The following is a 12,056-nucleotide window of genomic DNA, read 5'->3' as shown; positions in this document are numbered from 1 at the left end:
CGGAAACACGCAGAAGAAGATATTAGGGAAAAACATTTTTCACTCATTTTTCACAATTTCTTCTCGAAAAATTTGCCACGAAGTTGACCGCAACCACTATTTTTTTCACTATTTTCCCATCATTCCCTTCACTTCCCGCACCGTGATAAATGGCAATATTTCTCGAATATTCTTTATTGTTTTGCAAATTTATATGCTTCTAATTATGTTTTATGTTGATTATGTTACTTATTCGCGATAATTCTGACACTGAGAAGGTAAAGTGAAAAAGTAAACACAACCCTTCAACCACATGATTCTTGATGTGACTAACTTCATTCTAAAAAATTTTCCGCAGCATGGCCGTTACACCAATTTTTGAATTCCCTTCTTCTACATTTTCCTTAATAACTTTTCTTGTGGTGGACGGATTGCGCTGAATTTTTTACACAACCTCCACAGATAACCAAAGAACTTATTTCCAAAAGATGGGAATGGTATCTTTTATATTTATGGAGATATAACACGAAATATAGCGCTGGGGTCGTTCAACGACCCCGCTCCGCATTCCAAGGGTTAATGAAAGATGTTTCATTTGTATGTTTCATCAACTAAAACTGCTTTGAAAAATAGTTATTCAATTCAAGAAGAAAAGTAACTCTTTTATTCTTCTCTATATGTACAGCTTTCCTTTTTATTGGTTTTCCATTTAGAGCTTTCAGTTGTGATTCTCTTCATTTAAAAAGCATTCTGGTTTCTTTGAAGCTTTAAAAATTCAAAAGTTCGTTTGATCAAGCTCAATGGCGAAAACTGAGGTTTTTTACTTTCACATCATCATTTATCTATTGAACTAATAGTGTGCTATGTACTTTTTTATATACAAGGGGATGGTTTAACCTCATTTTCAGTGAAGAAAAGTCACTTTTTGTTGAACAAAATGTATGAGGAATTCTCGAATCTCGCTCAATCTCGACCGATTCCCGAGAAACACTTTAACTTTTTTAATATTAATAATGTTATTTCGATAATGAGATAAGGATCAATCGAAAGCTAATTAAATGTACTTTCGATTGCAAGTGGAATTGTGCGAACTGATCCCTTATTTTGATCGGAAGAACCTGCTGCCTCACTAAAAGTACTGATTTCTCGGGGTTGGGCATCCCCCTGTTTATATACAATACATTTTATAGAGCTTTCAAAGATCTACTTCCGTTTGATGTATAAAAAAAAAAGATTTAAAGCTTTGAGAAAAATGGAGAGAAACTTCAGAAAAAATATGAAAGTCCCTACATTAATTCTATTTAAAAGGTAGAAGAAATATTTCTATATTATGTACAACTTTTGGGCGTATATATGCGGGGCAAACTGAAGGGGCCGTGAGCATAATGTGTGACATGGACATTGTCGCATTATGTCATTTGAAATCGTATTAATTTCCGGTAATCTAATGTCTCGCAGTTTGTGAGAGTGTGTGGGCGAATGATTCCTTGCAGACATTTAATAGAGCATCGCATCATCTTCAGGTCTTCCCTCCCATCTTCTTGTCCAAGGCAGCTCCATCCCAAGGCTCAATGGGGGGTGGTGGGATGGTTAGGGTTGAGGGGTCGTGCAAATGTCACCTCTCTTGGAGAATCTCAAAAGCATAGCCCCCCCAACTACCCGACATTCTCATAAATACCCACCTAGAGCGACAATTTCATGTAGGAATTTATGTAATGGCCAGTGGGTGGTGGGACATAGACTTGTCACGGAAATGGGTAATTTATCAACGGGGAAATATACATACATAGAATCCCTCGCACATGGGGTGGTATGATGAGAACTTTACCCTCAAGCGCTAATCGCTTTATATTTTGACTCCATCTGACTCCATTTCGGCCAATCGGTCATTTTATTCAGCGGAATTCTAATGGGCAAAACCACAGCATATGGATGACATCCGTGCAAAGCGAATTTGTACATTTTAATATTACATTATCATCCCCTTTTTCCGTCTTTGGGAGCTCGCTCGACATGGCATGACCGGGAGTCCGCATTTAATTTATTGATTTAGTTTGCTGCGGCGATAATCTTTTATGCGTTTTATGCTTCAAAGTTAAATCTACGTTGAAAAGCTAATTTTTTTCAACACTTTGAATAAAAAAGCTCAAGGGGTGTTTATCTGGGGAGATCAAATGATCCTGATTTTGAATAAAATATTCGGAATATTTGCAGATATTCGAATAATTTTGGAAATTTTTAAGAATAAAAATATGTATTTAACCCAGATATGTACAAAATTTTAAAAAAAAGTTCTGTGATGATTGATTTCAAAATTCTCAATGAAAATCAATTCTAGGGTAATTTTCTCAGTAAAAATTCTTGAAGTTTCATACAAAATGGTTTAAAACTTTTCCTTTAAACGAATCTTTTTGACTTTTACTAAATTAAAAAAAAATTGTTAATACTATTTTATGTATTTAAAGTAAGCAAAGAAAAATTTCCCGTGTGTACTAAACGTAATTTAATGAGAAAATTTAAATAATTTAGATTTAATTAATGGTTTAGAGAATTTAAAAATTTTACAAAATAAATAAAATAAATTAAATTAGAAATGTTTAAAATACAAAAAGGACGATTTGATTAAAATAAAATTTAAATTCTACTAAAAAAGACTTTTATGCAGGGATCTTTTCGATCCATTTTATTTAACAGTTTGTAAGAATTTTATTGAAAACTTTCAAAGCTTTCTTCTCGTTTGTTTAAGAATTCGTTAAGATTTGTTAACATCATCAATATTCTAATTAATCTAAAATATTTCAAAAGATTCAGAAATATTATTGATTTATTTATTATTCATAAAGATTCCGCATAAAAATCAAAATATTCGCCAGATAATCACCTCTAGGAAAAGCTAATTTGTTCTATATAGTTTTTTTCTTTGTTATGCTGTGTCGATATTATCTATTATTAAATTGTCAGTTTCTCTATGTTGTTGTTTTCCTAATAGTTACTGTTATGTGGTCAAAGATAAAGCTCACAGTTCAATAGTTATTTCATAGCGTTCAAAGCACATAAAAGAGGGTTATTAATTTCTTCCTTTTAAATCTTATTTTTTCTCAAATTGTTTTCTAGAGTTTTTAATGTCTGCCTCATTATACTTTCTAACGACGTACTTTTTGCATTCCTGCGATGTTTTGACTGAATTAAAATAAATGTAAATTCAATTGTAAACACCACTGTGCAACACTCTATAAAACAAAGGGTATATAGCTTGAGATTCTTGAGAATGCTGCAAAATAAAAACACGGGAAAGTGTATGGAAAAACAACCCTGTAGGACGAACAACATGAAAACCACCCTCTTTTATACGTAATTCATGGTTAAAGGAAAAAGTTTCAAGTTAATTGTATAGTGAAAAGCAAAGCGTGTTTTCCCACTCGACACAAACTCTCACAGAGTGCAGTCCATTGGTTCTCAATGGGTTAACTTCCGCTTCTTTTTTCCCCTCGGTATTACTTGGAGCCATGCAAGCGCGCCTTTTTTTTCTCCTCTTCAGCACATTTCGGAGAACAATCTCGTAGCATTTTTGCTCGTCCCACTTGTTGGGTTCTGGAGCTTTTTCTTTTTTTTTTGGGGGGAAGGTATGCTGCAAAAAGCTCCCCGTGTGCTATGTAGAAAAATTACCCATATCCCCGTTAAATTAGAAACTTTCATTCTCTCATCGTGTTGGGAATAAAATGTGTGTGTGTGATTTTTTATTGTTTGCACACAACTGGGGCCATCCATCTGAACGAAATCTTTTCTCCAAACGAATGTATTTTTGTGTGCTCATTTTTTTTCTGCACTGCTTTGCCCCTGTGGATGTTTTTTCTGTCATTTAGATGGGGGGGAGTGTTTTTGTGTCCTGGGGTTGGAAAAACAACTAATGGAAAATATTTTATTGAGGTAACGGTAGGTGAATCACGGGGAAAACACCTGTTTTTCCCGCCACGGTACGGAAAAACAATGAAAATGAAGACACAATTCCATTCTATTTTCTCCTCCACATCCTCTGTCTGTGGGGCAGCTCTCCACAACGGGTTTGAGGTGAAGCATCACCATAATTTTTTCATAAAAATTCAAAAACTACATATTTTTCTTTACGCTTTGATTTTCAAATTGTTCGTTGGGAAGCTTTCCTTCAATTCTGCGAAAGCTGCGAAGACAAATCAAGCAAATAAAAAGTCTCTGAATAAATAATTTAAAGCATTTTGTCAAATTGTTCTCAGAATTATTCTCTCTGTAAGAGTTCTCAGCATACAAAAAAGCTCAGCATTGTTCAATGATATTTTTGCATGGAAACAGCGATAAAATACGCAATGGGGGTGGAAGGAGAGGTGAAATTTGCATTAAATCGAGATCCGTGTATGGAGATATTTTGTCAAAATTCAAATTCAAAACCAAAATCATTAAAACCTCAATCTAAAACACCTATCGTGATCCCCATGGGGAAAAATAATTGAGTTGAATTATATTTTGGGGTAGATTGGAACACCCATAGGGGGATATCCTGTTTGATCTACCTGATTTAGGGAGTCTCGTTTCCAATTTCCGGTCACTCGAAAAAAAAACTTCTCAATTTTCATTAAAAACACCCGCACCCTTTCCCCCGCCCCCACTTTATAAATGACCTCGTGCTCAGTAAGTGGAAAAAAATCTTTTCATTTTTTTTTCCATTTTATATCCGGATTGATAGATTTTAATTAATTCCTTTTATCTGTAATAGCGTCTATCATTAAACCAAAAATTTTTGGCGGGAATTTCCGGTGAAAAATTACAAAATTCATAGAAGATGAAAATCTGTGCTTAATTATGTTTTTTTTTTTTCATTTCCTGATTACTGATGGGAAAAATATTCATTAATTGCGTAATATAAATAAAAAGAAGTTTTTTCAATGGGTGTTTATCTGATAAATATTTTGATTGTTTATGAATCATCCGAATATTTCCTTGCTAAAAACCGATTGATTTTTTTGGCTTGTGAATTTAGTAAATTTTAGGTTTGAAAGAAATTTTTAAGCTTAAATTTAGTACTTTTTGGTCTTGAATTTAGTACTTTTGAGGCTTGACTTTAATACTTCTGAAACTTGAAATTAGTTCTTTTTCTTAAACTTGAATAAAGTGATTTTATTAATCTTTTTCTTTTAAATCTGAGCTTTTAAGAGAGCAAGAATTCGGCTAGAATTTAGTACATTTAGATTTGCATTTAGTACTTTATAGGTTTAATGAGTGGAAGGGTGGCAAAAAAGGTTAAATTTTTTTATTAATTAGGCTTGAGTTTACAATTTTATAGGCTTAAATTTAGTATTGTTTAAGCTTAAATTAAATACTTTTGAGGCTTGAGTTGTTCCTTAATCTGATTCTTTTTATGATTAAAAACTACCTACATAATATGTATTTGCTGAATATTTTGATTTTCTTTAGCGAATTTTCATCATCATTCAATTAGAGATTCTTTTAAATCGTTATTTCCCCTAATTTTCCTTGTTCTTCACTAAAATCTCCTAACACATTTAAATGACAATAAAATTGCCCCTTTTTTTATTGGCACATAATTAAGGTAATAAGCCCATACTTTTACATAATTAAATTATAATTTAATGCTGCATACATGTGCATTAACATTTATACACAATGTTGGGAAAATCATGCAATAAATGACATGAAAATTCCTTGTAATTTTCATCATGAAAAATGGATTAATATAAAAAGCCTCAATGAAATGAATTCTCTTGCATTACGAGATGATTTTATTAGGTGGGATTACTATTTTACATATTAGTGGTTTGTTATGTAAAAAAGCATAAAAATGTTGGTTGGTAATATTTTTCGTTTTAATGGATATTTGTTTTTTTTTATAATCCTCCCCATTTTCATATAGGTATTAGTTTTAATTCTCAAAATGGAATTAAAAATCCCGTCATTGCTATGTGAAGGGAATATACATAACATGCGAGTGATTCCATTAAAAAAACAGCTGATGCTTTCAGTTTTGGCAACTACATTTTGTATGTTTTTTTTTTTACAAAAAAAAGTAAATTTACTCAACTATTAAATAACACAAAATTGTGGTGTGAATTAGCATAATTAAATTCATTTGCCCTCAGTTTACTCGCGTACATTGGCAAACAGTTCATGTGGGCACTTTTTTTTCAATGAACTTCGAACTTTTATTGAGGTGAAATTTCATCCTCATTTGTTTTCCTCATTTAGTTTTCACCCCCACCCCTCTAATGTACATATAGTTTTGAAGGGGTTTATTGAAACCACCCCCACCCCCCTCAGGTTGGGTAGGGGTAACTGGGGTAAAATGTTATATCGCAAGGTTCGGAAAATGGACTGAAAATGCATTTTCCCATTGAGATAGAAAGAAATCGTGTGAGACAAAGTTGTAGCCCAGAAAATTTCCTATAAGACAGTCGTCATTATAAAATTAAAATATTTTCTCAGTACATACCAAGGAAAATATACTTCTCAATTAAAATTAACAAATTGCCCCATGTTCCCCTACTCTTCGTGGGCAACGCCATTGCACGCGGGATGAAAATTTAAAAGCTTTTTTTTTTGTGTTTAATTAAAAACGTGATACATCCGGAATTTTGATAGCACGGCACTAATTTTACTTCGTGAAAAAATCACTAATTTACCGACATTCTTCGCCAGCGGGTTTTGTTTGCAAAAAAAAGGGACACACAAAAAGGAGTGAAAGAAAAATTGAGCGGAAAAATATGACAATGGCCCGTGGAAATTATTCGCCAAAATATTCTCCTGTTGAGTGAAAAATTTTCGCACCCTTTTTCGCAGAAGAGGGTTATTTTCTCACGCGCCCACACCCACCCAGGCAAGAGAACTTTTTTGTACAAAAGACAGGAGAGACAATTTGGGAAAGTTAGTTGTTTAATAGGGAGAAAGAAATGTGATTGTCTACTTTTGTGCGAAAGTGCGCGGGTGGGGGGAATACTTTGGTGAGTTGAAATTTCCCCAGAATAGGGGTAGGGGATTGATAAATGAAAAGTATGACAACACACTGAGGTGAAAATGAGGTGAAAAATAAATAAGAAGAAGAGAAAAAAGTTCTTCAGAGCTGTTTGTATGAGAAAATTCCGTACTCGAACCGTAGACTTTTTGAGTACGAGCTTAGTGCTCTGTCAATTGTGCTAAAAATTTCCTGAGAAATGCATGAGTAAAGTATAGAACATGAAGAACATTTATATCAAAAAAAATCTTTTTATTTCTCGTTTAAAAGATCACCAATTAAAAAAATAATTCAGAATTATACCTTTGACCCTTTGACATCCCCCAAGTCAAGCCGCAGCCACCATAAAGTAATAAAAAACCACTCCAAGAATTCGCCTGAGTGTAGTCAAAAGGCAAAATTCTTCCCATTGCCATTCTAAACTTGATTAAACTCAGAATTTCACGGTCAAAGAGATTCCAAATGCTCGGAATAAACCCCTCCCCGCACTCGCCGACCGGAGAAATTTCACTTTGTGAAATTCTCTTCGGGCAATTAAACTCCAAAATATATTTTGTGAAAAGGGGAATATTGTGTGGAAAATAATTTTCCACCCAAATTGTCATTCCTAAGGTGTGTTAAAAGTGGTCCGAAATATCCCATTTTGATGCTATTTTGGGTGGGAAATCTTCTATCTAGACGGGGAGGGATGGAAAGACAATGCAATTTCGTCACCACTTTGTGCATTATACCACACATAACAGTGGGGGTGGGATGTGGGAAGAAGTTGAGAAACATTGCATTCCCACCGTTAAATTCATCTAGCAATGTGTGTGGCTAGAGGAACATTCAGTCTCAACCGACAAAGTGCCCCTACCCCTTGCATGAAAAACCCATTCAACCCCTATACTTGCTCCCACACTAATGCTACAATGTGTTAGAAAATATAGGGTGTGAGAGGGACATTATGAATATCATTACCAAACAATGAAACTCTTCTTTCACCCCAAACAATTCTCAGTGTGTCTCTCTATAGGCATCGTCCCCCAACATAGGGGGTTTATAGGGGGAGGTGGGTGCATTTTGCAAAAAGTTGTGAACTCCAAACGCAAACACACACAGAGCGGAAACTTTTGCAATCAACTTTTAAAATAAATTGCTCCATTTTCCTGCAACTATGGCATCCCCTCATTTTGCACAGAGAAAGTGAAAAGGATTGTGTGACAAAACCCTGTGTCGAAGATGGGGGTTTAAACTAATTGTGCTTGCCCAGAGGGCTGTATGTGTGGGTGTAGAGGGTGGCAGATAATTCAAGCATGGTCTATTTACCATGAGATTGTATCATTCTCAGAGATTTCGGGTGATTATCTTTGGACACAAAACTTTAGCAGCGACAGAGAGGGTGTTTGATGAAAGGATGAGCTTTAGCTCTTTGTGCACGAACTTTATCACTTTGATGCTTACAATTTCAATAAACACCCACACCCACTACACCATCATTCACATAGCCCACATTCACGACAAAAGCCACAAAATCTCAAGGGTCAATCGGGGACTCTTCTTTTACCCGAAAAAGCTTCACTTTTGCTTTGTAGCTTAATTCACCTTGATCTCTCTCTCTCTTCCCTGGAAAATGTTGAGAAAGCTCAAATCATCTCAATCCCACCAACAGGTAACATTATTTCTTCCTCGCATGAAGAATTAATCCCCTATTAACCCTTTGAGGACCCCTACCTATTCAATGAGTTTAATTTAGTGAAAATATTCCTTTTGAGTTATTTTGAGCTCAAGTTGCATTTTTTTTTGGTAAAAAGTCCCAATTTAATTCGTGAACTTTTATAAAAGAGTCTCATTCATGGTACACAAAGTCAATAAAATGTGGTTTCTTTTTAAATTATTGTAGAACAGCAATTTTCGGGAAAATAACCACACTTTTCTTTGACAAAGCTCCACAATAGTTTAAAATCAAAAATTGATTACAACTTTAGGAAAGATCCTTCATGTTTCATGAATAAAAACTCTTTGTGAAATAATTCAAAAATTTCAACTTGAAAAACTTTTTATTGTATAATTTGAGATAATAAAGATGGGAATCTTCCTTATTTGCCATAAATTAACTCATAGAAATGTTAAAGTATCTCACAAATACGGAAATCATTGAGATGTTTTTGTAAACAGAGCCAAAGATTCTAATCAAGTTGTTGTCCCATGGACCTTGGCAAGTCAGTTCGGAAGAAAATTAAAATGAAGAAAATAGGGTAGTGGGTGAACCCCTTATGGGTGATGGGAATTTCATGAAGTGCTCCACGCCTACATAATGTTACATAATGAAAATTAATTTATTTTGCAAAGTAAATTTTATTTTTTTTAGGTTTTTATATTCTAAAAATTTGTAGATTTTTTATGGGAAATTTATTTGAAATTTTTTGTAGTCAGAAACTTTATTAAATTGATCAATTATTCAATTAAAAAAATTGCTTTGAGTAGGGCTCATTGTGTTCTACAAAATATTCATTTTTCAATATTCTCACTTGTATAGAATACCAACTATTAACTATATACTAACACATAAGTTGAATATTTAGCCTTCCTTCACCCAAAGAGATATGGAGAGATAGTAATTAAGAAAAGTCAAATAAATTCCTTGGCAATAGTAATTAAGACAGTTGGTGGGTAGTGAATAAAAATCAAAAGTTTTGTACGTTAAATATATTAAAATAATAACAAACTTTTCCTCCCTCACCCCCATTCCCTACTCTGGGGAAAATGGCAAAAAACTTTTCTCAACCGTATCGACACAAAATTGATGAGGAAGGATATTGAGGGAGGGAGTGGTTGGAAAAACAAGCTATCGATGTCTTAAACTTCCGGTATATATTTTTGTGGTGATATTAAGCAAATTATGAGAAAACCTCACGCTGTTAAATGAGTTTATAGAGCACGAGAAATCTCGTTATTTAATGTACCATTTCCGCACATAAGCAAAATATTATAAATACACTGACATTTAATCGGATTTAGTGAAATGGAGGGATTCTCTTTTACTTTGTCACCCACACCGATGAATGTTCTTTCTTTCTTTTCAATGTCTTCAAGACGTTCTACGTAATTTTGGACAATGCTGTGGATTTCTTATTGAATATTTATATAAAATTTTCTATACGTCTTTTCGTGTTATTCAGTCAAGGTGTTTTAACTGCAGACAAATGATGTTTTCTGTAGGGGAGAGCGGGGCTAATAAAGTCACTTAAGGGTTTAGAAAAAGCCTAAAATATAATATTTCCTAGCTAGATAGAACAAAATGATCTGAGAAAGAGTTGTAGGGCAGTAAATTACCTAAAAAAATGAGCTATACATTTCGTTTTATCTATTTGGGAAATATGATATTTTGAGCTTTTTATAAATCCTTAAGTGACTTTTTTAACCCCGGTCTCCCCTATTGTTAAATGGGGTGAATAAGAGATTTAATTCTTCAACTAAGTGGACACTTCAATTCTTTTTTTTACAGAATACCAAAAAAAAGCTAAATGAAAACTCAATAATTGAAAGGAAAATAGTTAATATTTTAGGGAGGATTGACTATTATTTTGAAATTAATTAATATTTTAATAATACTTCACAACAACGTTTTTTGAAGCTTTCAAGCAGTCTATTTACCTTGAATTAAATATACAATAATACTTTATAACCCAAAATTCTACCCATTAAGGTAACTGGGGGGTGATTGAAACTTTTAAGAAGCTTAATGTTATTTTTGTTTTTCGGTTATTTTCCCACAAAACAAAAACTCTCTTGTAAATTTTCCCACATTTTCCTGAACGTAGACTCCTTTTGAAAAACTTTCTCTCCTCTTTTACGGTGAATGTTAAAAATTTTTGAAGGAAATCCGTAAATGCATGTAAATATGGCAAAGATTTATCCTTATGTGGATATGTGAGTGGGTGTGGCAAAACCCACAAAAGAAAACACAGCATATATGGAAAATCCCCAATATGAGGAATTCACCCATGGAATTTAAGATGAGGAATTAATTATAAATTTTCAACCATATTCAATTTAATAAAATATAAGTTGCTTTTTCCTCTTTTGTATGCGGAGTGGTGGGATGGGGGGATTATGTGGCTATGTGCAAAGTTCTATATGGATGGTTTAGAAAAGAACGTTAGAATACACACAGAGAGAGACGACAAAGTTTGCAGAGAGTTGAGAAATCTCTGAGTTAGTAATGACAATATTTACCTATATATGAGTGTATGACACTTTTAAATAGTTCACCCCATGTTGGAAAACTTTTGGTACTCTCTCATACATTCTTTATCAAGAATTTCAGCCATCTAACGCTGCATCTCGCTGCACCGTCAAGGGTGTGCAAACATGAGGGATATACCTGTGGCAAACATTGTGTGCAAAATTATGTACTACAAAAGAATATTTTTTAGATTAAATATTTTCTTAAACAAACTAGAATGATAATTTCCCTTTTAAGTGCAACAATTACGTTTAATCGGAAGGAAGAGGAGGGGGAGGGTTAACAAGCTAGAAATTCTTACCTGTAGAATTTACAGATGTTAAGAAAATTAAGATTCTTTAGAAATATCTAAAGAAACTTTCAAAGTCAAGTTTTGAGTAAGCTTCAAAGCTAAAGAAAATGAATATAGCTGTGAAAATTAAGACGAATACTGAGATATTTTCAATTTATTTTTCATGGCCTTAAGAATTTTCACACTTCCGGAAATTGAGTTCAAAATAGGGATGAAAAACGTGTCAGAAAACCAACTTTTATTGAATGGAAATTTAGCAAATCACACCAGGGGCTATATTCTCTAAGAGTGAAAAACTCTCGTGATAAACTCCCTAAGGCTTTTTGCAGGGAAAAAGTAAGGAAAACTTCACGTGAGCATAATCCACTAAGAAATGTACTGGTAAGCTGACCAAGCTTACGAGAGCTGTGTTTCTTTCAGTGTACCAATTTTGTGAGAGCAAACTAGAACGCGAATTAATTTAAGTACGCGCAAAGTCGGGAAAAGTAGAAAAGTCATACCCTAAGAAATGTTTGGAAGGCCATATCTCGAGAACGGATCCATAGATTTTCATAAATTTT

Source organism: Lutzomyia longipalpis, chromosome 2 (genome assembly GCF_024334085.1).
Source record: "Lutzomyia longipalpis isolate SR_M1_2022 chromosome 2, ASM2433408v1".
Taxonomy (NCBI): domain Eukaryota; kingdom Metazoa; phylum Arthropoda; class Insecta; order Diptera; family Psychodidae; genus Lutzomyia; species Lutzomyia longipalpis.
Note: the sequence above shows the minus strand (reverse complement) of the source record.